The sequence below is a fragment of the Haliotis rufescens genome, unplaced genomic scaffold (assembly GCF_023055435.1).
Source record: "Haliotis rufescens isolate VD_foot unplaced genomic scaffold, xgHalRufe1.0.p SCAF_5, whole genome shotgun sequence".
Classification (NCBI taxonomy): domain Eukaryota; kingdom Metazoa; phylum Mollusca; class Gastropoda; order Lepetellida; family Haliotidae; genus Haliotis; species Haliotis rufescens.
Window position 1 is genome coordinate 57,837,339 of NW_025964223.1, and position 22,377 is coordinate 57,859,715.

General features: G+C 42.7%; 40 non-coding genes across 40 annotated transcripts; 20 read left to right on the top strand and 20 right to left on the bottom strand.

Moving 5' to 3' along the window:
• Nucleotides 1-301: 301 nt before the first annotated feature.
• Trnag-ucc lies at nt 302-373 on the bottom strand. The gene has a single exon. It is a non-coding gene; the product is annotated as a tRNA-Gly (tRNA).
• A 329-nt stretch (nt 374-702) lies between these two features.
• Trnag-gcc lies at nt 703-773 on the top strand. Its single transcript has one exon. It is a non-coding gene; the product is annotated as a tRNA-Gly (tRNA).
• Nucleotides 774-1,690: 917 nt separating this feature from the next.
• Nucleotides 1,691-1,761, top strand: Trnag-gcc. Its single transcript has one exon. It is a non-coding gene; the product is annotated as a tRNA-Gly (tRNA).
• Nucleotides 1,762-2,277: 516 nt separating this feature from the next.
• Nucleotides 2,278-2,349, bottom strand: Trnag-ucc. The gene has a single exon. It is a non-coding gene; the product is annotated as a tRNA-Gly (tRNA).
• Nucleotides 2,350-2,678: 329 nt separating this feature from the next.
• On the top strand, nt 2,679-2,749 carry Trnag-gcc. The gene has a single exon. It is a non-coding gene; the product is annotated as a tRNA-Gly (tRNA).
• A 516-nt stretch (nt 2,750-3,265) lies between these two features.
• On the bottom strand, nt 3,266-3,337 carry Trnag-ucc. Its single transcript has one exon. It is a non-coding gene; the product is annotated as a tRNA-Gly (tRNA).
• Nucleotides 3,338-3,666: 329 nt separating this feature from the next.
• Nucleotides 3,667-3,737, top strand: Trnag-gcc. The gene has a single exon. It is a non-coding gene; the product is annotated as a tRNA-Gly (tRNA).
• A 516-nt stretch (nt 3,738-4,253) lies between these two features.
• On the bottom strand, nt 4,254-4,325 carry Trnag-ccc. Its single transcript has one exon. It is a non-coding gene; the product is annotated as a tRNA-Gly (tRNA).
• Nucleotides 4,326-4,654: 329 nt separating this feature from the next.
• On the top strand, nt 4,655-4,725 carry Trnag-gcc. The gene has a single exon. It is a non-coding gene; the product is annotated as a tRNA-Gly (tRNA).
• A 516-nt stretch (nt 4,726-5,241) lies between these two features.
• Trnag-ucc lies at nt 5,242-5,313 on the bottom strand. The gene has a single exon. It is a non-coding gene; the product is annotated as a tRNA-Gly (tRNA).
• Nucleotides 5,314-5,642: 329 nt separating this feature from the next.
• Nucleotides 5,643-5,713, top strand: Trnag-gcc. Its single transcript has one exon. It is a non-coding gene; the product is annotated as a tRNA-Gly (tRNA).
• A 516-nt stretch (nt 5,714-6,229) lies between these two features.
• Nucleotides 6,230-6,301, bottom strand: Trnag-ucc. The gene has a single exon. It is a non-coding gene; the product is annotated as a tRNA-Gly (tRNA).
• A 329-nt stretch (nt 6,302-6,630) lies between these two features.
• Nucleotides 6,631-6,701, top strand: Trnag-gcc. The gene has a single exon. It is a non-coding gene; the product is annotated as a tRNA-Gly (tRNA).
• Nucleotides 6,702-7,217: 516 nt separating this feature from the next.
• On the bottom strand, nt 7,218-7,289 carry Trnag-ucc. Its single transcript has one exon. It is a non-coding gene; the product is annotated as a tRNA-Gly (tRNA).
• A 329-nt stretch (nt 7,290-7,618) lies between these two features.
• Trnag-gcc lies at nt 7,619-7,689 on the top strand. Its single transcript has one exon. It is a non-coding gene; the product is annotated as a tRNA-Gly (tRNA).
• Nucleotides 7,690-8,205: 516 nt separating this feature from the next.
• Nucleotides 8,206-8,277, bottom strand: Trnag-ucc. Its single transcript has one exon. It is a non-coding gene; the product is annotated as a tRNA-Gly (tRNA).
• Nucleotides 8,278-8,606: 329 nt separating this feature from the next.
• On the top strand, nt 8,607-8,677 carry Trnag-gcc. Its single transcript has one exon. It is a non-coding gene; the product is annotated as a tRNA-Gly (tRNA).
• A 516-nt stretch (nt 8,678-9,193) lies between these two features.
• Nucleotides 9,194-9,265, bottom strand: Trnag-ucc. Its single transcript has one exon. It is a non-coding gene; the product is annotated as a tRNA-Gly (tRNA).
• Nucleotides 9,266-9,594: 329 nt separating this feature from the next.
• Trnag-gcc lies at nt 9,595-9,665 on the top strand. The gene has a single exon. It is a non-coding gene; the product is annotated as a tRNA-Gly (tRNA).
• A 516-nt stretch (nt 9,666-10,181) lies between these two features.
• Trnag-ucc lies at nt 10,182-10,253 on the bottom strand. Its single transcript has one exon. It is a non-coding gene; the product is annotated as a tRNA-Gly (tRNA).
• Nucleotides 10,254-10,582: 329 nt separating this feature from the next.
• On the top strand, nt 10,583-10,653 carry Trnag-gcc. The gene has a single exon. It is a non-coding gene; the product is annotated as a tRNA-Gly (tRNA).
• A 516-nt stretch (nt 10,654-11,169) lies between these two features.
• Nucleotides 11,170-11,241, bottom strand: Trnag-ucc. Its single transcript has one exon. It is a non-coding gene; the product is annotated as a tRNA-Gly (tRNA).
• Nucleotides 11,242-11,570: 329 nt separating this feature from the next.
• On the top strand, nt 11,571-11,641 carry Trnag-gcc. The gene has a single exon. It is a non-coding gene; the product is annotated as a tRNA-Gly (tRNA).
• A 516-nt stretch (nt 11,642-12,157) lies between these two features.
• Nucleotides 12,158-12,229, bottom strand: Trnag-ucc. Its single transcript has one exon. It is a non-coding gene; the product is annotated as a tRNA-Gly (tRNA).
• A 329-nt stretch (nt 12,230-12,558) lies between these two features.
• Nucleotides 12,559-12,629, top strand: Trnag-gcc. Its single transcript has one exon. It is a non-coding gene; the product is annotated as a tRNA-Gly (tRNA).
• Nucleotides 12,630-13,145: 516 nt separating this feature from the next.
• Trnag-ucc lies at nt 13,146-13,217 on the bottom strand. Its single transcript has one exon. It is a non-coding gene; the product is annotated as a tRNA-Gly (tRNA).
• A 329-nt stretch (nt 13,218-13,546) lies between these two features.
• On the top strand, nt 13,547-13,617 carry Trnag-gcc. Its single transcript has one exon. It is a non-coding gene; the product is annotated as a tRNA-Gly (tRNA).
• A 516-nt stretch (nt 13,618-14,133) lies between these two features.
• Nucleotides 14,134-14,205, bottom strand: Trnag-ucc. Its single transcript has one exon. It is a non-coding gene; the product is annotated as a tRNA-Gly (tRNA).
• A 329-nt stretch (nt 14,206-14,534) lies between these two features.
• On the top strand, nt 14,535-14,605 carry Trnag-gcc. The gene has a single exon. It is a non-coding gene; the product is annotated as a tRNA-Gly (tRNA).
• A 516-nt stretch (nt 14,606-15,121) lies between these two features.
• Nucleotides 15,122-15,193, bottom strand: Trnag-ucc. The gene has a single exon. It is a non-coding gene; the product is annotated as a tRNA-Gly (tRNA).
• Nucleotides 15,194-15,522: 329 nt separating this feature from the next.
• On the top strand, nt 15,523-15,593 carry Trnag-gcc. The gene has a single exon. It is a non-coding gene; the product is annotated as a tRNA-Gly (tRNA).
• A 516-nt stretch (nt 15,594-16,109) lies between these two features.
• Trnag-ucc lies at nt 16,110-16,181 on the bottom strand. The gene has a single exon. It is a non-coding gene; the product is annotated as a tRNA-Gly (tRNA).
• A 329-nt stretch (nt 16,182-16,510) lies between these two features.
• On the top strand, nt 16,511-16,581 carry Trnag-gcc. Its single transcript has one exon. It is a non-coding gene; the product is annotated as a tRNA-Gly (tRNA).
• A 516-nt stretch (nt 16,582-17,097) lies between these two features.
• Nucleotides 17,098-17,169, bottom strand: Trnag-ucc. The gene has a single exon. It is a non-coding gene; the product is annotated as a tRNA-Gly (tRNA).
• Nucleotides 17,170-17,498: 329 nt separating this feature from the next.
• On the top strand, nt 17,499-17,569 carry Trnag-gcc. Its single transcript has one exon. It is a non-coding gene; the product is annotated as a tRNA-Gly (tRNA).
• Nucleotides 17,570-18,085: 516 nt separating this feature from the next.
• On the bottom strand, nt 18,086-18,157 carry Trnag-ucc. The gene has a single exon. It is a non-coding gene; the product is annotated as a tRNA-Gly (tRNA).
• A 916-nt stretch (nt 18,158-19,073) lies between these two features.
• Trnag-ucc lies at nt 19,074-19,145 on the bottom strand. Its single transcript has one exon. It is a non-coding gene; the product is annotated as a tRNA-Gly (tRNA).
• Nucleotides 19,146-19,474: 329 nt separating this feature from the next.
• Nucleotides 19,475-19,545, top strand: Trnag-gcc. Its single transcript has one exon. It is a non-coding gene; the product is annotated as a tRNA-Gly (tRNA).
• Nucleotides 19,546-21,049: 1,504 nt separating this feature from the next.
• Nucleotides 21,050-21,121, bottom strand: Trnag-ucc. Its single transcript has one exon. It is a non-coding gene; the product is annotated as a tRNA-Gly (tRNA).
• A 329-nt stretch (nt 21,122-21,450) lies between these two features.
• Trnag-gcc lies at nt 21,451-21,521 on the top strand. The gene has a single exon. It is a non-coding gene; the product is annotated as a tRNA-Gly (tRNA).
• The last annotated feature ends 856 nt before the right edge of the window (nt 21,522-22,377 follow it).

Genomic DNA, 22,377 nt, shown 5'->3' on the forward strand with positions numbered 1-22,377 from the left:
GACTTCTACGGGTGGGATGTGCTGCGAATTTTAGCATTGTTCTGTACATGAATCGGTGCTTATCTGCAAACTACATTGACAGTGTCGGGCTATCAATTAAGCAATAATACGGCTAGTTCTACGTTCGATTACTCACAATATTTCATTTAATAGCGTGATTGAAAAGAAATATAAAGTGTCAACAGGAATGTACACACACCAACACGGTGCGTATTCATCATTGGAGGGTGCCATTTGTACTTTTCACCGACGGACTTTGAGGTTACATTTCTCATTCCCGGTCCCTACTGAAATAAAAAGATGCGTCGGCCGGGAATCGAACCCGGATCGACTGCTTGGAAGGCAACCATGCTAACCTTTACACCACCGACGCTGTCCATGTGGTGCATAGCCGGAAAAGACAATTTAATGAATTTCTCTGATTGATTGTCCATGCCTGGAGGCACGCCTTTAAACGAAATTGCTTACGTCACAAAATGATTTTTATTTTTAAAAAAATGTTTAAATGTATTCTTGACTTGATATGCGTCACGGGTCTGCAATGTACAGTGTAGTGGAAACAAATAATTCTATTTAAATGCATATGACACTGCAGTTGCATCCATATGGAGCAAATGTATACGTCACTTGAATACTTCCTTCTTTTCAGCTTCTTTCTTGCCTAAGGAGTGAGAAGCTTAGAAACGAGGCGGTGAGTGTGAAGCATCGGTGGTCTAGTGGTAGAATACTCGCCTGCCACGCGGGTGACCCGGGTTCGATTCCCGGTCGATGCACATTGTTTTTGTGCCTCTTGCCAACAAAAGGAATAGACACTCTCAAAAAGCGCGTCTCCAGAAAGCTGTATTCAATCTGTTACGCAATGCGAATGTTGTCAGTGATGTCACGTTTCTATGACGTCGTGCCATTGTGAGGTCACAAACGGGTCCCAAAATAGTCATCTGCCCGTTGGAATGATAATATGTATGCATTTACATGACTCTATTTGAAGGACTTCTACGGGTGGGATGTGCTGCGAATTTTAGCATTGTTCTGTACATGAATCGGTGCTTATCTGCAAACTACATTGACAGTGTCGGGCTATCAATTAAGCAATAATACGGCTAGTTCTACGTTCGATTACTCACAATATTTCATTTAATAGCGTGATTGAAAAGAAATATAAAGTGTCAACAGGAATGTACACACACCAACACGGTGCGTATTCATCATTGGAGGGTGCCATTTGTACTTTTCACCGACGGACTTTGAGGTTACATTTCTCATTCCCGGTCCCTACTGAAATAAAAAGATGCGTCGGCCGGGAATCGAACCCGTATCGACTGCTTGGAAGGCAACCATGCTAACCTTTACACCACCGACGCTGTCCATGTGGTGCATAGCCGGAAAAGACAATTTAATGAATTTCTCTGATTGATTGTCCACGCCTGGAGGCACGCCTTTAAACGAAATTGCTTACGTCACAAAATGATTTTTATTTTTAAAAAAATGTTTAAATGTATTCTTGACTTGATATGCGTCACGGGTCTGCAATGTACAGTGTAGTGGAAACAAATCATTCTATTTAAATGCATATGACACTGCAGTTGCATCCATATGGAGCAAATGTATACGTCACTTGAATACTTCCTTCTTTTCAGCTTCTTTCTTGCCTAAGGAGTGAGAAGCTTAGAAACGAGGCGGTGAGTGTGAAGCATCGGTGGTCTAGTGGTAGAATACTCGCCTGCCACGCGGGTGACCCGGGTTCGATTCCCGGTCGATGCACATTGTTTTTGTGCCTCTTGCCAACAAAAGGAATAGACACTCTCAAAAAGCGCGTCTCCAGAAAGCTGTATTCAATCTGTTACGCAATGCGAATGTTGTCAGTGATGTCACGTTTCTATGACGTCGTGCCATTGTGAGGTCACAAACAGGTCCCAAAATAGTCATCTGCCCGTTGGAATGATAATATGTATGCATTTACATGACTCTATTTGAAGGACTTCTACGGGTGGGATGTGCTGCGAATTTTAGCATTGTTCTGTACATGAATCGGTGCTTATCTGCAAACTACATTGACAGTGTCGGGCTATCAATTAAGCAATAATACGGCTAGTTCTACGTTCGATTACTCACAATATTTCATTTAATAGCGTGATTGAAAAGAAATATAAAGTGTCAACAGGAATGTACACACACCAACACGGTGCGTATTCATCATTGGAGGGTGCCATTTGTACTTTTCACCGACGGACTTTGAGGTTACATTTCTCATTCCCGGTCCCTACTGAAATAAAAAGATGCGTCGGCCGGGAATCGAACCCGGATCGACTGCTTGGAAGGCAACCATGCTAACCTTTACACCACCGACGCTGTCCATGTGGTGCATAGCCGGAAAAGACAATTTAATGAATTTCTCTGATTGATTGTCCACGCCTGGAGGCACGCCTTTAAACGAAATTGCTTACGTCACAAAATGATTTTTATTTTTTTAAAAATGTTTAAATGTATTCTTGACTTGATATGCGTCACGGGTCTGCAATGTACAGTGTAGTGGAAACAAATCATTCTATTTAAATGCATATGACACTGCAGTTGCATCCATATGGAGCAAATGTATACGTCACTTGAATACTTCCTTCTTTTCAGCTTCTTTCTTGCCTAAGGAGTGAGAAGCTTAGAAACGAGGCGGTGAGTGTGAAGCATCGGTGGTCTAGTGGTAGAATACTCGCCTGCCACGCGGGTGACCCGGGTTCGATTCCCGGTCGATGCACATTGTTTTTGTGCCTCTTGCCAACAAAAGGAATAGACACTCTCAAAAAGCGCGTCTCCAGAAAGCTGTATTCAATCTGTTACGCAATGCGAATGTTGTTAGTGATATCACGTTTCTATGACGTCGTGCCATTGTGAGGTCACAAACGGGTCCCAAAATAGTCATCTGCCCGTTGGAATGATAATATGTATGCATTTACATGACTCTATTTGAAGGACTTCTACGGGTGGGATGTGCTGCGAATTTTAGCGTTGTTCTGTACATGAATCGGTGCTTATCTGCAAACTACATTGACAGTGTCGGGCTATCAACTAAGCATTAATACGGCTAGTTCTACGTTCGATTACTCACAATATTTCATTTAATAGCGTGATTGAAAAGAAATATAAAGTGTCAACAGGAATGTACACACACCAACACGGTGCGTATTCATCATTGGAGGGTGCCATTTGTACTTTTCACCGACGGACTTTGAGGTTACATTTCTCATTCCCGGTCCCTACTGAAATAAAAAGATGCGTCGGCCGGGAATCGAACCCGGATCGACTGCTTGGAAGGCAACCATGCTAACCTTTACACCACCGACGCTGTCCATGTGGTGCATAGCCGGAAAAGACAATTTAATGAATTTCTCTGATTGATTGTCCACGCCTGGAGGCACGCCTTTAAACGAAATTGCTTACGTCACAAAATGATTTTTATTTTTAAAAAAATGTTTAAATGTATTCTTGACTTGATATGCGTCACGGGTCTGCAATGTACAGTGTAGTGGAAACAAATAATTCTATTTAAATGCATATGACACTGCAGTTGCATCCATATGGAGCAAATGTATACGTCACTTGAATACTCCCTTCTTTTCAGCTTCTTTCTTGCCTAAGGAGTGAGAAGCTTAGAAACGAGGCGGTGAGTGTGAAGCATCGGTGGTCTAGTGGTAGAATACTCGCCTGCCACGCGGGTGACCCGGGTTCGATTCCCGGTCGATGCACATTGTTTTTGTGCCTCTTGCCAACAAAAGGAATAGACGCTCTCAAAAAGCGCGTCTCCAGAAAGCTGTATTCAATCTGTTACGCAATGCGAATGTTGTCAGTGATGTCACGTTTCTATGACGTCGTGCCATTGTGAGGTCACAAACGGGTCCCAAAATAGTCATCTGCCCGTTGGAATGATAATATGTATGCATTTACATGACTCTATTTGAAGGACTTCTACGGGTGGGATGTGCTGCGAATTTTAGCATTGTTCTGTACATGAATCGGTGCTTATCTGCAAACTACATTGACAGTGTCGGGCTATCAATTAAGCAATAATACGGCTAGTTCTACGTTCGATTACTCACAATATTTCATTTAATAGCGTGATTGAAAAGAAATATAAAGTGTCAACAGGAATGTACACACACCAACACGGTGCGTATTCATCATTGGAGGGTGCCATTTGTACTTTTCACCGACGGACTTTGAGGTTACATTTCTCATTCCCGGTCCCTACTGAAATAAAAAGATGCGTCGGCCGGGAATCGAACCCGGATCGACTGCTTGGGAGGCAACCATGCTAACCTTTACACCACCGACGCTGTCCATGTGGTGCATAGCCGGAAAAGACAATTTAATGAATTTCTCTGATTGATTGTCCACGCCTGGAGGCACGCCTTTAAACGAAATTGCTTACGTCACAAAATGATTTTTATTTTTAAAAAAATGTTTAAATGTATTCTTGACTTGATATGCGTCACGGGTCTGCAATGTACAGTGTAGTGGAAACAAATAATTCTATTTAAATGCATATGACACTGCAGTTGCATCCATATGGAGCAAATGTATACGTCACTTGAATACTTCCTTCTTTTCAGCTTCTTTCTTGCCTAAGGAGTGAGAAGCTTAGAAACGAGGCGGTGAGTGTGAAGCATCGGTGGTCTAGTGGTAGAATACTCGCCTGCCACGCGGGTGACCCGGGTTCGATTCCCGGTCGATGCACATTGTTTTTGTGCCTCTTGCCAACAAAAGGAATAGACGCTCTCAAAAAGCGCGTCTCCAGAAAGCTGTATTCAATCTGTTACGCAATGCGAATGTTGTCAGTGATGTCACGTTTCTATGACGTCGTGCCATTGTGAGGTCACAAACGGGTCCCAAAATAATCATCTGCCCGTTGGAATGATAATATGTATGCATTTACATGACTCTATTTGAAGGACTTCTACGGGTGGGATGTGCTGCGAATTTTAGCATTGTTCTGTACATGAATCGGTGCTTATCTGCAAACTACATTGACAGTGTCGGGCTATCAACTAAGCAATAATACGGCTAGTTCTACGTTCGATTACTCACAATATTTCATTTAATAGCGTGATTGAAAAGAAATATAAAGTGTCAACAGGAATGTACACACACCAACACGGTGCGTATTCATCATTGGAGGGTGCCATTTGTACTTTTCACCGACGGACTTTGAGGTTACATTTCTCATTCCCGGTCCCTACTGAAATAAAAAGATGCGTCGGCCGGGAATCGAACCCGGATCGACTGCTTGGAAGGCAACCATGCTAACCTTTACACCACCGACGCTGTCCATGTGGTGCATAGCCGGAAAAGACAATTTAATGAATTTCTCTGATTGATTGTCCACGCCTGGAGGCACGCCTTTAAACGAAATTGCTTACGTCACAAAATGATTTTTATTTTTAAAAAAATGTTTAAATGTATTCTTGACTTGATATGCGTCACGGGTCTGCAATGTACAGTGTAGTGGAAACAAATAATTCTATTTAAATGCATATGACACTGCAGTTGCATCCATATGGAGCAAATGTATACGTCACTTGAATACTTCCTTCTTTTCGGCTTCTTTCTTGCCTAAGGAGTGAGAAGCTTAGAAACGAGGCGGTGAGTGTGAAGCATCGGTGGTCTAGTGGTAGAATACTCGCCTGCCACGCGGGTGACCCGGGTTCGATTCCCGGTCGATGCACATTGTTTTTGTGCCTCTTGCCAACAAAAGGAATAGACACTCTCAAAAAGCGCGTCTCCAGAAAGCTGTATTCAATCTGTTACGCAATGCGATTGTTGTCAGTGATGTCACGTTTCTATGACGTCGTGCCATTGTGAGGTCACAAACGGGTCCCAAAATAGTCATCTGCCCGTTGGAATGATAATATGTATGCATTTACATGACTCTATTTGAAGGACTTCTACGGGTGGGATGTGCTGCGAATTTTAGCATTGTTCTGTACATGAATCGGTGCTTATCTGCAAACTACATTGACAGTGTCGGGCTATCAACTAAGCAATAATACGGCTAGTTCTACGTTCGATTACTCACAATATTTCATTTAATAGCGTGATTGAAAAGAAATAGAAAGTGTCAACAGGAATGTACACACACCAACACGGTGCGTATTCATCATTGGAGGGTGCCATTTGTACTTTTCACCGACGGACTTTGAGGTTACATTTCTCATTCCCGGTCCCTACTGAAATAAAAAGATGCGTCGGCCGGGAATCGAACCCGGATCGACTGCTTGGAAGGCAACCATGCTAACCTTTACACCACCGACGCTGTCCATGTGGTGCATAGCCGGAAAAGACAATTTAATGAATTTCTCTGATTGATTGGCCACGCCTGGAGGCACGCCTTTAAACGAAATTGCTTACGTCACAAAATGATTTTTATTTTTAAAAAAATGTTTAAATGTATTCTTGACTTGATATGCGTCACGGGTCTGCAATGTACAGTGTAGTGGAAACAAATAATTCTATTTAAATGCATATGACACTGCAGTTGCATCCATATGGAGCAAATGTATACGTCACTTGAATACTTCCTTCTTTTCAGCTTCTTTCTTGCCTAAGGAGTGAGAAGCTTAGAAACGAGGCGGTGAGTGTGAAGCATCGGTGGTCTAGTGGTAGAATACTCGCCTGCCACGCGGGTGACCCGGGTTCGATTCCCGGTCGATGCACATTGTTTTTGTGCCTCTTGCCAACAAAAGGAATAGACACTCTCAAAAAGCGCGTCTCCAGAAAGCTGTATTCAATCTGTTACGCAATGCGAATGTTGTCAGTGATGTCACGTTTCTATGACGTCGTGCCATTGTGAGGTCACAAACGGGTCCCAAAATAGTCATCTGCCCGTTGGAATGATAATATGTATGCATTTACATGACTCTATTTGAAGGACTTCTACGGGTGGGATGTGCTGCGAATTTTAGCATTGTTCTGTACATGAATCGGTGCTTATCTGCAAACTACATTGACAGTGTCGGGCTATCAACTAAGCAATAATACGGCTAGTTCTACGTTCGATTACTCACAATATTTCATTTAATAGCGTGATTGAAAAGAAATATAAAGTGTCAACAGGAATGTACACACACCAACACGGTGCGTATTCATCATTGGAGGGTGCCATTTGTACTTTTCACCGACGGACTTTGAGGTTACATTTCTCATTCCCGGTCCCTACTGAAATAAAAAGATGCGTCGGCCGGGAATCGAACCCGGATCGACTGCTTGGAAGGCAACCATGCTAACCTTTACACCACCGACGCTGTCCATGTGGTGCATAGCCGGAAAAGACAATTTAATGAATTTCTCTGATTGATTGTCCACGCCTGGAGGCACGCCTTTAAACGAAATTGCTTACGTCACAAAATGATTTTTATTTTTAAAAAAATGTTTAAATGTATTCTTGACTTGATATGCGTCACGGGTCTGCAATGTACAGTGTAGTGGAAACAAATAATTCTATTTAAATGCATATGACACTGCAGTTGCATCCATATGGAGCAAATGTTTACGTCACTTGAATACTTCCTTCTTTTCAGCTTCTTTCTTGGCTAAGGAGTGAGAAGCTTAGAAACGAGGCGGTGAGTGTGAAGCATCGGTGGTCTAGTGGTAGAATACTCGCCTGCCACGCGGGTGACCCGGGTTCGATTCCCGGTCGATGCACATTGTTTTTGTGCCTCTTGCCAACAAAAGGAATAGACACTCTCAAAAAGCGCGTCTCCAGAAAGCTGTATTCAATCTGTTACGCAATGCGAATGTTGTCAGTGATGTCACGTTTCTATGACGTCGTGCCATTGTGAGGTCACAAACGGGTCCCAAAATAGTCATCTGCCCGTTGGAATGATAATATGTATGCATTTACATGACTCTATTTGAAGGACTTCTACGGGTGGGATGTGCTGCGAATTTTAGCATTGTTCTGTACATGAATCGGTGCTTATCTGCAAACTACATTGACAGTGTCGGGCTATCAATTAAGCAATAATACGGCTAGTTCTACGTTCGATTACTCACAATATTTCATTTAATAGCGTGATTGAAAAGAAATATAAAGTGTCAACAGGAATGTACACACACCAACACGGTGCGTATTCATCATTGGAGGGTGCCATTTGTACTTTTCACCGACGGACTTTGAGGTTACATTTCTCATTCCCGGTCCCTACTGAAATAAAAAGATGCGTCGGCCGGGAATCGAACCCGGATCGACTGCTTGGAAGGCAACCATGCTAACCTTTACACCACCGACGCTGTCCATGTGGTGCATAGCCGGAAAAGACAATTTAATGAATTTCTCTGATTGATTGTCCACGCCTGGAGGCACGCCTTTAAACGAAATTGCTTACGTCACAAAATGATTTTTATTTTTAAAAAAATGTTTAAATGTATTCTTGACTTGATATGCGTCACGGGTCTGCAATGTACAGTGTAGTGGAAACAAATAATTCTATTTAAATGCATATGACACTGCAGTTGCATCCATATGGAGCAAATGTATACGTCACTTGAATACTTCCTTCTTTTCAGCTTCTTTCTTGCCTAAGGAGTGAGAAGCTTAGAAACGAGGCGGTGAGTGTGAAGCATCGGTGGTCTAGTGGTAGAATACTCGCCTGCCACGCGGGTGACCCGGGTTCGATTCCCGGTCGATGCACATTGTTTTTGTGCCTCTTGCCAACAAAAGGAATAGACACTCTCAAAAAGCGCGTCTCCAGAAAGCTGTATTCAATCTGTTACGCAATGCGAATGTTGTCAGTGATGTCACGTTTCTATGACGTCGTGCCATTGTGAGGCCACAAACGGGTCCCAAAATAGTCATCTGCCCGTTGGAATGATAATATGTATGCATTTACATGACTCTATTTGAAGGACTTCTACGGGTGGGATGTGCTGCGAATTTTAGCATTGTTCTGTACATGAATCGGTGCTTATCTGCAAACTACATTGACAGTGTCGGGCTATCAATTAAGCAATAATACGGCTAGTTCTACGTTCGATTACTCACAATATTTCATTTAATAGCGTGATTGAAAAGAAATATAAAGTGTCAACAGGAATGTACACACACCAACACGGTGCGTATTCATCATTGGAGGGTGCCATTTGTACTTTTCACCGACGGACTTTGAGGTTACATTTCTCATTCCCGGTCCCTACTGAAATAAAAAGATGCGTCGGCCGGGAATCGAACCCGGATCGACTGCTTGGAAGGCAACCATGCTAACCTTTACACCACCGACGCTGTCCATGTGGTGCATAGCCGGAAAAGACAATTTAATGAATTTCTCTGATTGATTGTCCACGCCTGGAGGCACGCCTTTAAACGAAATTGCTTACGTCACAAAATGATTTTTATTTTTAAAAAAATGTTTAAATGTATTCTTGACTTGATATGCGTCACGGGTCTGCAATGTACAGTGTAGTGGAAACAAATAATTCTATTTAAATGCATATGACACTGCAGTTGCATCCATATGGAGCAAATGTATACGTCACTTGAATACTTCCTTCTTTTCAGCTTCTTTCTTGCCTAAGGAGTGAGAAGCTTAGAAACGAGGCGGTGAGTGTGAAGCATCGGTGGTCTAGTGGTAGAATACTCGCCTGCCACGCGGGTGACCCGGGTTCGATTCCCGGTCGATGCACATTGTTTTTGTGCCTCTTGCCAACAAAAGGAATAGACACTCTCAAAAAGCGCGTCTCCAGAAAGCTGTATTCAATCTGTTACGCAATGCGAATGTTGTCAGTGATGTCACGTTTCTATGACGTCGTGCCATTGTGAGGTCACAAACGGGTCCCAAAATAGTCATCTGCCCGTTGGAATGATAATATGTATGCATTTACATGACTCTATTTGAAGGACTTCTACGGGTGGGATGTGCTGCGAATTTTAGCATTGTTCTGTACATGAATCGGTGCTTATCTGCAAACTACATTGACAGTGTCGGGCTATCAATTAAGCAATAATACGGCTAGTTCTACGTTCGATTACTCACAATATTTCATTTAATAGCGTGATTGAAAAGAAATATAAAGTGTCAACAGGAATGTACACACACCAACACGGTGCGTATTCATCATTTGAGGGTGCCATTTGTACTTTTCACCGACGGACTTTGAGGTTACATTTCTCATTCCCGGTCCCTACTGAAATAAAAAGATGCGTCGGCCGGGAATCGAACCCGGATCGACTGCTTGGAAGGCAACCATGCTAACCTTTACACCACCGACGCTGTCCATGTGGTGCATAGCCGGAAAAGACAATTTAATGAATTTCTCTGATTGATTGTCCACGCCTGGAGGCACGCCTTTAAACGAAATTGCTTACGTCACAAAATGATTTTTATTTTTAAAAAAATGTTTAAATGTATTCTTGACTTGATATGCGTCACGGGTCTGCAATGTACAGTGTAGTGGAAACAAATAATTCTATTTAAATGCATATGACACTGCAGTTGCATCCATATGGAGCAAATGTATACGTCACTTGAATACTTCCTTCTTTTCAGCTTCTTTCTTGCCTAAGGAGTGAGAAGCTTAGAAACGAGGCGGTGAGTGTGAAGCATCGGTGGTCTAGTGGTAGAATACTCGCCTGCCACGCGGGTGACCCGGGTTCGATTCCCGGTCGATGCACATTGTTTTTGTGCCTCTTGCCAACAAAAGGAATAGACACTCTCAAAAAGCGCGTCTCCAGAAAGCTGTATTCAATCTGTTACGCAATGCGAATGTTGTCAGTGATGTCACGTTTCTATGACGTCGTGCCATTGTGAGGTCACAAACGGGTCCCAAAATAGTCATCTGCCCGTTGGAATGATAATATGTATGCATTTACATGACTCTATTTGAAGGACTTCTACGGGTGGGATGTGCTGCGAATTTTAGCATTGTTCTGTACATGAATCGGTGCTTATCTGCAAACTACATTGACAGTGTCGGGCTATCAATTAAGCAATAATACGGCTAGTTCTACGTTCGATTACTCACAATATTTCATTTAATAGCGTGATTGAAAAGAAATATAAAGTGTCAACAGGAATGTACACACACCAACACGGTGCGTATTCATCATTGGAGGGTGCCATTTGTACTTTTCACCGACGGACTTTGAGGTTACATTTCTCATTCCCGGTCCCTACTGAAATAAAAAGATGCGTCGGCCGGGAATCGAACCCGGATCGACTGCTTGGAAGGCAACCATGCTAACCTTTACACCACCGACGCTGTCCATGTGGTGCATAGCCGGAAAAGACAATTTAATGAATTTCTCTGATTGATTGTCCACGCCTGGAGGCACGCCTTTAAACGAAATTGCTTACGTCACAAAATGATTTTTATTTTTAAAAAAATGTTTAAATGTATTCTTGACTTGATATGCGTCACGGGTCTGCAATGTACAGTGTAGTGGAAACAAATAATTCTATTTAAATGCATATGACACTGCAGTTGCATCCATATGGAGCAAATGTATACGTCACTTGAATACTTCCTTCTTTTCAGCTTCTTTCTTGCCTAAGGAGTGAGAAGCTTAGAAACGAGGCGGTGAGTGTGAAGCATCGGTGGTCTAGTGGTAGAATACTCGCCTGCCACGCGGGTGACCCGGGTTCGATTCCCGGTCGATGCACATTGTTTTTGTGCCTCTTGCCAACAAAAGGAATAGACACTCTCAAAAAGCGCGTCTCCAGAAAGCTGTATTCAATCTGTTACGCAATGCGAATGTTGTCAGTGATGTCACGTTTCTATGACGTCGTGCCATTGTGAGGTCACAAACGGGTCCCAAAATAGTCATCTGCCCGTTGGAATGATAATATGTATGCATTTACATGACTCTATTTGAAGGACTTCTACGGGTGGGATGTGCTGCGAATTTTAGCATTGTTCTGTACATGAATCGGTGCTTATCTGCAAACTACATTGACAGTGTCGGGCTATCAATTAAGCAATAATACGGCTAGTTCTACGTTCGATTACTCACAATATTTCATTTAATAGCGTGATTGAAAAGAAATATAAAGTGTCAACAGGAATGTACACACACCAACACGGTGCGTATTCATCATTGGAGGGTGCCATTTGTACTTTTCACCGACGGACTTTGAGGTTACATTTCTCATTCCCGGTCCCTACTGAAATAAAAAGATGCGTCGGCCGGGAATCGAACCCGGATCGACTGCTTGGAAGGCAACCATGCTAACCTTTACACCACCGACGCTGTCCATGTGGTGCATAGCCGGAAAAGACAATTTAATGAATTTCTCTGATTGATTGTCCACGCCTGGAGGCACGCCTTTAAACGAAATTGCTTACGTCACAAAATGATTTTTATTTTTAAAAAAATGTTTAAATGTATTCTTGACTTGATATGCGTCACGGGTCTGCAATGTACAGTGTAGTAGAAACAAATAATTCTATTTAAATGCATATGACACTGCAGTTGCATCCATATGGAGCAAATGTATACGTCACTTGAATACTTCCTTCTTTTCAGCTTCTTTCTTGCCTAAGGAGTGAGAAGCTTAGAAACGAGGCGGTGAGTGTGAAGCATCGGTGGTCTAGTGGTAGAATACTCGCCTGCCACGCGGGTGACCCGGGTTCGATTCCCGGTCGATGCACATTGTTTTTGTGCCTCTTGCCAACAAAAGGAATAGACACTCTCAAAAAGCGCGTCTCCAGAAAGCTGTATTCAATCTGTTACGCAATGCGAATGTTGTCAGTGATGTCACGTTTCTATGACGTCGTGCCATTGTGAGGTCACAAACGGGTCCCAAAATAGTCATCTGCCCGTTGGAATGATAATATGTATGCATTTACATGACTCTATTTGAAGGACTTCTACGGGTGGGATGTGCTGCGAATTTTAGCATTGTTCTGTACATGAATCGGTGCTTATCTGCAAACTACATTGACAGTGTCGGGCTATCAATTAAGCAATAATACGGCTAGTTCTACGTTCGATTACTCACAATATTTCATTTAATAGCGTGATTGAAAAGAAATATAAAGTGTCAACAGGAATGTACACACACCAACACGGTGCGTATTCATCATTGGAGGGTGCCATTTGTACTTTTCACCGACGGACTTTGAGGTTACATTTCTCATTCCCGGTCCCTACTGAAATAAAAAGATGCGTCGGCCGGGAATCGAACCCGGATCGACTGCTTGGAAGGCAACCATGCTAACCTTTACACCACCGACGCTGTCCATGTGGTGCATAGCCGGAAAAGACAATTTAATGAATTTCTCTGATTGATTGTCCACGCCTGGAGGCACGCCTTTAAACGAAATTGCTTACGTCACAAAATGATTTTTATTTTTAAAAAAATGTTTAAATGTATTCTTGACTTGATATGCGTCACGGGTCTGCAATGTACAGTGTAGTGGAAACAAATAATTCTATTTAAATGCATATGACACTGCAGTTGCATCCATATGGAGCAAATGTATACGTCACTTGAATACTTCCTTCTTTTCAGCTTCTTTCTTGCCTAAGGAGTGAGAAGCTTAGAAACGAGGCGGTGAGTGTGAAGCATCGGTGGTCTAGTGGTAGAATACTCGCCTGCCACGCGGGTGACCCGGGTTCGATTCCCGGTCGATGCACATTGTTTTTGTGCCTCTTGCCAACAAAAGGAATAGACACTCTCAAAAAGCGCGTCTCCAGAAAGCTGTATTCAATCTGTTACGCAATGCGAATGTTGTCAGTGATGTCACGTTTCTATGACGTCGTGCCATTGTGAGGTCACAAACGGGTCCCAAAATAGTCATCTGCCCGTTGGAATGATAATATGTATGCATTTACATGACTCTATTTGAAGGACTTCTACGGGTGGGATGTGCTGCGAATTTTAGCATTGTTCTGTACATGAATCGGTGCTTATCTGCAAACTACATTGACAGTGTCGGGCTATCAATTAAGCAATAATACGGCTAGTTCTACGTTCGATTACTCACAATATTTCATTTAATAGCGTGATTGAAAAGAAATATAAAGTGTCAACAGGAATGTACACACACCAACACGGTGCGTATTCATCATTGGAGGGTGCCATTTGTACTTTTCACCGACGGACTTTGAGGTTACATTTCTCATTCCCGGTCCCTACTGAAATAAAAAGATGCGTCGGCCGGGAATCGAACCCGGATCGACTGCTTGGAAGGCAACCATGCTAACCTTTACACCACCGACGCTGTCCATGTGGTGCATAGCCGGAAAAGACAATTTAATGAATTTCTCTGATTGATTGTCCACGCCTGGAGGCACGCCTTTAAACGAAATTGCTTACGTCACAAAATGATTTTTATTTTTAAAAAAATGTTTAAATGTATTCTTGACTTGATATGCGTCACGGGTCTGCAATGTACAGTGTAGTGGAAACAAATAATTCTATTTAAATGCATATGACACTGCAGTTGCATCCATATGGAGCAAATGTATACGTCACTTGAATACTTCCTTCTTTTCAGCTTCTTTCTTGCCTAAGGAGTGAGAAGCTTAGAAACGAGGCGGTGAGTGTGAAGCATCGGTGGTCTAGTGGTAGAATACTCGCCTGCCACGCGGGTGACCCGGGTTCGATTCCCGGTCGATGCACATTGTTTTTGTGCCTCTTGCCAACAAAAGGAATAGACACTCTCAAAAAGCGCGTCTCCAGAAAGCTGTATTCAATCTGTTACGCAATGCGAATGTTGTCAGTGATGTCACGTTTCTATGACGTCGTGCCATTGTGAGGTCACAAACGGGTCCCAAAATAGTCATCTGCCCGTTGGAATGATAATATGTATGCATTTACATGACTCTATTTGAAGGACTTCTACGGGTGGGATGTGCTGCGAATTTTAGCATTGTTCTGTACATGAATCGGTGCTTATCTGCAAACTACATTGACAGTGTCGGGCTATCAATTAAGCAATAATACGGCTAGTTCTACGTTCGATTACTCACAATATTTCATTTAATAGCGTGATTGAAAAGAAATATAAAGTGTCAACAGGAATGTACACACACCAACACGGTGCGTATTCATCATTGGAGGGTGCCATTTGTACTTTTCACCGACGGACTTTGAGGTTACATTTCTCATTCCCGGTCCCTACTGAAATAAAAAGATGCGTCGGCCGGGAATCGAACCCGGATCGACTGCTTGGAAGGCAACCATGCTAACCTTTACACCACCGACGCTGTCCATGTGGTGCATAGCCGGAAAAGACAATTTAATGAATTTCTCTGATTGATTGTCCACGCCTGGAGGCACGCCTTTAAACGAAATTGCTTACGTCACAAAATGATTTTTATTTTTAAAAAAATGTTTAAATGTATTCTTGACTTGATATGCGTCACGGGTCTGCAATGTACAGTGTAGTGGAAACAAATAATTCTATTTAAATGCATATGACACTGCAGTTGCATCCATATGGAGCAAATGTATACGTCACTTGAATACTTCCTTCTTTTCAGCTTCTTTCTTGCCTAAGGAGTGAGAAGCTTAGAAACGAGGCGGTGAGTGTGAAGCATCGGTGGTCTAGTGGTAGAATACTCGCCTGCCACGCGGGTGACCCGGGTTCGATTCCCGGTCGATGCACATTGTTTTTGTGCCTCTTGCCAACAAAAGGAATAGACACTCTCAAAAAGCGCGTCTCCAGAAAGCTGTATTCAATCTGTTACGCAATGCGAATGTTGTCAGTGATGTCACGTTTCTATGACGTCGTGCCATTGTGAGGTCACAAACGGGTCCCAAAATAGTCATCTGCCCGTTGGAATGATAATATGTATGCATTTACATGACTCTATTTGAAGGACTTCTACGGGTGGGATGTGCTGCGAATTTTAGCATTGTTCTGTACATGAATCGGTGCTTATCTGCAAACTACATTGACAGTGTCGGGCTATCAATTAAGCAATAATACGGCTAGTTCTACGTTCGATTACTCACAATATTTCATTTAATAGCGTGATTGAAAAGAAATATAAAGTGTCAACAGGAATGTACACACACCAACACGGTGCGTATTCATCATTGGAGGGTGCCATTTGTACTTTTCACCGACGGACTTTGAGGTTACATTTCTCATTCCCGGTCCCTACTGAAATAAAAAGATGCGTCGGCCGGGAATCGAACCCGGATCGACTGCTTGGAAGGCAACCATGCTAACCTTTACACCACCGACGCTGTCCATGTGGTGCATAGCCGGAAAAGACAATTTAATGAATTTCTCTGATTGATTGTCCACGCCTGGAGGCACGCCTTTAAACGAAATTGCTTACGTCACAAAATGATTTTTATTTTTAAAAAAATGTTTAAATGTATTCTTGACTTGATATGCGTCACGGGTCTGCAATGTACAGTGTAGTGGAAACAAATAATTCTATTTAAATGCATATGACACTGCAGTTGCATCCATATGGAGCAAATGTATACGTCACTTGAATACTTCCTTCTTTTCAGCTTCTTTCTTGCCTAAGGAGTGAGAAGCTTAGAAACGAGGCGGTGAGTGTGAAGCATCGGTGGTCTAGTGGTAGAATACTCGCCTGCCACGCGGGTGACCCGGGTTCGATTCCCGGTCGATGCACATTGTTTTTGTGCCTCTTGCCAACAAAAGGAATAGACACTCTCAAAAAGCGCGTCTCCAGAAAGCTGTATTCAATCTGTTACGCAATGCGAATGTTGTCAGTGATGTCACGTTTCTATGACGTCGTGCCATTGTGAGGTCACAAACGGGTCCCAAAATAGTCATCTGCCCGTTGGAATGATAATATGTATGCATTTACATGACTCTATTTGAAGGACTTCTACGGGTGGGATGTGCTGCGAATTTTAGCATTGTTCTGTACATGAATCGGTGCTTATCTGCAAACTACATTGACAGTGTCGGGCTATCAATTAAGCAATAATACGGCTAGTTCTACGTTCGATTACTCACAATATTTCATTTAATAGCGTGATTGAAAAGAAATATAAAGTGTCAACAGGAATGTACACACACCAACACGGTGCGTATTCATCATTTGAGGGTGCCATTTGTACTTTTCACCGACGGACTTTGAGGTTACATTTCTCATTCCCGGTCCCTACTGAAATAAAAAGATGCGTCGGCCGGGAATCGAACCCGGATCGACTGCTTGGAAGGCAACCATGCTAACCTTTACACCACCGACGCTGTCCATGTGGTGCATAGCCGGAAAAGACAATTTAATGAATTTCTCTGATTGATTGTCCACGCCTGGAGGCACGCCTTTAAACGAAATTGCTTACGTCACAAAATGATTTTTATTTTTAAAAAAATGTTTAAATGTATTCTTGACTTGATATGCGTCACGGGTCTGCAATGTACAGTGTAGTGGAAACAAATAATTCTATTTAAATGCATATGACACTGCAGTTGCATCCATATGGAGCAAATGTATACGTCACTTGAATACTTCCTTCTTTTCAGCTTCTTTCTTGCCTAAGGAGTGAGAAGCTTAGAAACGAGGCGGTGAGTGTGAAGCATCGGTGGTCTAGTGGTAGAATACTCGCCTGCCACGCGGGTGACCCGGGTTCGATTCCCGGTCGATGCACATTGTTTTTGTGCCTCTTGCCAACAAAAGGAATAGACACTCTCAAAAAGCGCGTCTCCAGAAAGCTGTATTCAATCTGTTACGCAATGCGAATGTTGTCAGTGATGTCACGTTTCTATGACGTCGTGCCATTGTGAGGTCACAAACGGGTCCCAAAATAGTCATCTGCCCGTTGGAATGATAATATGTATGCATTTACATGACTCTATTTGAAGGACTTCTACGGGTAGGATGTGCTGCGAATTTTAGCATTGTTCTGTACATGAATCGGTGCTTATCTGCAAACTACATTGACAGTGTCGGGCTATCAATTAAGCAATAATACGGCTAGTTCTACGTTCGATTACTCACAATATTTCATTTAATAGCGTGATTGAAAAGAAATATAAAGTGTCAACAGGAATGTACACACACCAACACGGTGCGTATTCATCATTGGAGGGTGCCATTTGTACTTTTCACCGACGGACTTTGAGGTTACATTTCTCATTCCCGGTCCCTACTGAAATAAAAAGATGCGTCGGCCGGGAATCGAACCCGGATCGACTGCTTGGAAGGCAACCATGCTAACCTTTACACCACCGACGCTGTCCATGTGGTGCATAGCCGGAAAAGACAATTTAATGAATTTCTCTGATTGATTGTCCACGCCTGGAGGCACGCCTTTAAACGAAATTGCTTACGTCACAAAATGATTTTTATTTTTAAAAAAATGTTTAAATGTATTCTTGACTTGATATGCGTCACGGGTCTGCAATGTACAGTGTAGTGGAAACAAATAATTCTATTTAAATGCATATGACACTGCAGTTGCATCCATATGGAGCAAATGTATACGTCACTTGAATACTTCCTTCTTTTCAGCTTCTTTCTTGCCTAAGGAGTGAGAAGCTTAGAAACGAGGCGGTGAGTGTGAAGCATCGGTGGTCTAGTGGTAGAATAATCGCCTGCCACGCGGGTGACCCGGGTTCGATTCCCGGTCGATGCACATTGTTTTTGTGCCTCTTGCCAACAAAAGGAATAGACACTCTCAAAAAGCGCGTCTCCAGAAAGCTGTATTCAATCTGTTACGCAATGCGAATGTTGTCAGTGATGTCACGTTTCTATGACGTCGTGCCATTGTGAGGTCACAAACGGGTCCCAAAATAGTCATCTGCCCGTTGGAATGATAATATGTATGCATTTACATGACTCTATTTGAAGGACTTCTACGGGTGGGATGTGCTGCGAATTTTAGCATTGTTCTGTACATGAATCGGTGCTTATCTGCAAACTACATTGACAGTGTCGGGCTATCAATTAAGCAATAATACGGCTAGTTCTACGTTCGATTACTCACAATATTTCATTTAATAGCGTGATTGAAAAGAAATATAAAGTGTCAACAGGAATGTACACACACCAACACGGTGCGTATTCATCATTGGAGGGTGCCATTTGTACTTTTCACCGACGGACTTTGAGGTTACATTTCTCATTCCCGGTCCCTACTGAAATAAAAAGATGCGTCGGCCGGGAATCGAACCCGGATCGACTGCTTGGAAGGCAACCATGCTAACCTTTACACCACCGACGCTGTCCATGTGGTGCATAGCCGGAAAAGACAATTTAATGAATTTCTCTGATTGATTGTCCACGCCTGGAGGCACGCCTTTAAACGAAATTGCTTACGTCACAAAATGATTTTTATTTTTAAAAAAATGTTTAAATGTATTCTTGACTTGATATGCGTCACGGGTCTGCAATGTACAGTGTAGTGGAAACAAATAATTCTATTTAAATGCATATGACACTGCAGTTGCATCCATATGGAGCAAATGTATACGTCACTTGAATACTTCCTTCTTTTCAGCTTCTTTCTTGCCTAAGGAGTGAGAAGCTTAGAAACGAGGCGGTGAGTGTGAAGCATCGGTGGTCTAGTGGTAGAATACTCGCCTGCCACGCGGGTGACCCGGGTTCGATTCCCGGTCGATGCACATTGTTTTTGTGCCTCTTGCCAACAAAAGGAATAGACACTCTCAAAAAGCGCGTCTCCAGAAAGCTGTATTCAATCTGTTACGCAATGCGAATGTTGTCAGTGATGTCACGTTTCTATGACGTCGTGCCATTGTGAGGTCACAAACGGGTCCCAAAATAGTCATCTGCCCGTTGGAATGATAATATGTATGCATTTACATGACTCTATTTGAAGGACTTCTACGGGTAGGATGTGCTGCGAATTTTAGCATTGTTCTGTACATGAATCGGTGCTTATCTGCAAACTACATTGACAGTGTCGGGCTATCAATTAAGCAATAATACGGCTAGTTCTACGTTCGATTACTCACAATATTTCATTTAATAGCGTGATTGAAAAGAAATATAAAGTGTCAACAGGAATGTACACACACCAACACGGTGCGTATTCATCATTGGAGGGTGCCATTTGTACTTTTCACCGACGGACTTTGAGGTTACATTTCTCATTCCCGGTCCCTACTGAAATAAAAAGATGCGTCGGCCGGGAATCGAACCCGCATCGACTGCTTGGAAGGCAACCATGCTAACCTTTACACCACCGACGCTGTCCATGTGGTGCATAGCCGGAAAAGACAATTTAATGAATTTCTCTGATTGATTGTCCACGCCTGGAGGCACGCCTTTAAACGAAATTGCTTACGTCACAAAATGATTTTTATTTTTAAAAAAATGTTTAAATGTATTCTTGACTTGATATGCGTCACGGGTCTGCAATGTACAGTGTAGTGGAAACAAATAATTCTATTTAAATGCATATGACACTGCAGTTGCATCCATATGGAGCAAATGTATACGTCACTTGAATACTTCCTTCTTTTCAGCTTCTTTCTTGCCTAAGGAGTGAGAAGCTTAGAAACGAGGCGGTGAGTGTGAAGCATCGGTGGTCTAGTGGTAGAATAATCGCCTGCCACGCGGGTGACCCGGGTTCGATTCCCGGTCGATGCACATTGTTTTTGTGCCTCTTGCCAACAAAAGGAATAGACACTCTCAAAAAGCGCGTCTCCAGAAAGCTGTATTCAATCTGTTACGCAATGCGAATGTTGTCAGTGATGTCACGTTTCTATGACGTCGTGCCATTGTGAGGTCACAAACGGGTCCCAAAATAGTCATCTGCCCGTTGGAATGATAATATGTATGCATTTACATGACTCTATTTGAAGGACTTCTACGGGTGGGATGTGCTGCGAATTTTAGCATTGTTCTGTACATGAATCGGTGCTTATCTGCAAACTACATTGACAGTGTCGGGCTATCAATTAAGCAATAATACGGCTAGTTCTACGTTCGATTACTCACAATATTTCATTTAATAGCGTGATTGAAAAGAAATATAAAGTGTCAACAGGAATGTACACACACCAACACGGTGCGTATTCATCATTGGAGGGTGCCATTTGTACTTTTCACCGACGGACTTTGAGGTTACATTTCTCATTCCCGGTCCCTACTGAAATAAAAAGATGCGTCGGCCGGGAATCGAACCCGGATCGACTGCTTGGAAGGCAACCATGCTAACCTTTACACCACCGACGCTGTCCATGTGGTGCATAGCCGGAAAAGACAATTTAATGAATTTCTCTGATTGATTGTCCACGCCTGGAGGCACGCCTTTAAACGAAATTGCTTACGTCACAAAATGATTTTTATTTTTAAAAAAATGTTTAAATGTATTCTTGACTTGATATGCGTCACGGGTCTGCAATGTACAGTGTAGTGGAAACAAATAATTCTATTTAAATGCATATGACACTGCAGTTGCATCCATATGGAGCAAATGTATACGTCACTTGAATACTTCCTTCTTTTCAGCTTCTTTCTTGCCTAAGGAGTGAGAAGCTTAGAAACGAGGCGGTGAGTGTGAAGCATCGGTGGTCTAGTGGTAGAATACTCGCCTGCCACGCGGGTGACCCGGGTTCGATTCCCGGTCGATGCACATTGTTTTTGTGCCTCTTGCCAACAAAAGGAATAGACACTCTCAAAAAGCGCGTCTCCAGAAAGCTGTATTCAATCTGTTACGCAATGCGAATGTTGTCAGTGATGTCACGTTTCTATGACGTCGTGCCATTGTGAGGTCACAAACGGGTCCCAAAATAGTCATCTGCCCGTTGGAATGATAATATGTATGCATTTACATGACTCTATTTGAAGGACTTCTACGGGTGGGATGTGCTGCGAATTTTAGCATTGTTCTGTACATGAATCGGTGCTTATCTGCAAACTACATTGACAGTGTCGGGCTATCAATTAAGCAATAATACGGCTAGTTCTACGTTCGATTACTCACAATATTTCATTTAATAGCGTGATTGAAAAGAAATATAAAGTGTCAACAGGAATGTACACACACCAACACGGTGCGTATTCATCATTGGAGGGTGCCATTTGTACTTTTCACCGACGGACTTTGAGGTTACATTTCTCATTCCCGGTCCCTACTGAAATAAAAAGATACGTCGGCCGGGAATCGAACCCGCATCGACTGCTTGGAAGGCAACCATGCTAACCTTTACACCACCGACGCTGTCCATGTGGTGCATAGCCGGAAAAGACAATTTAATGAATTTCTCTGATTGATTGTCCACGCCTGGAGGCACGCCTTTAAACGAAATTGCTTACGTCACAAAATGATTTTTATTTTTAAAAAAATGTTTAAATGTATTCTTGACTTGATATGCGTCACGGGTCTGCAATGTACAGTGTAGTGGAAACAAATAATTCTATTTAAATGCATATGACACTGCAGTTGCATCCATATGGAGCAAATGTATACGTCACTTGAATACTTCCTT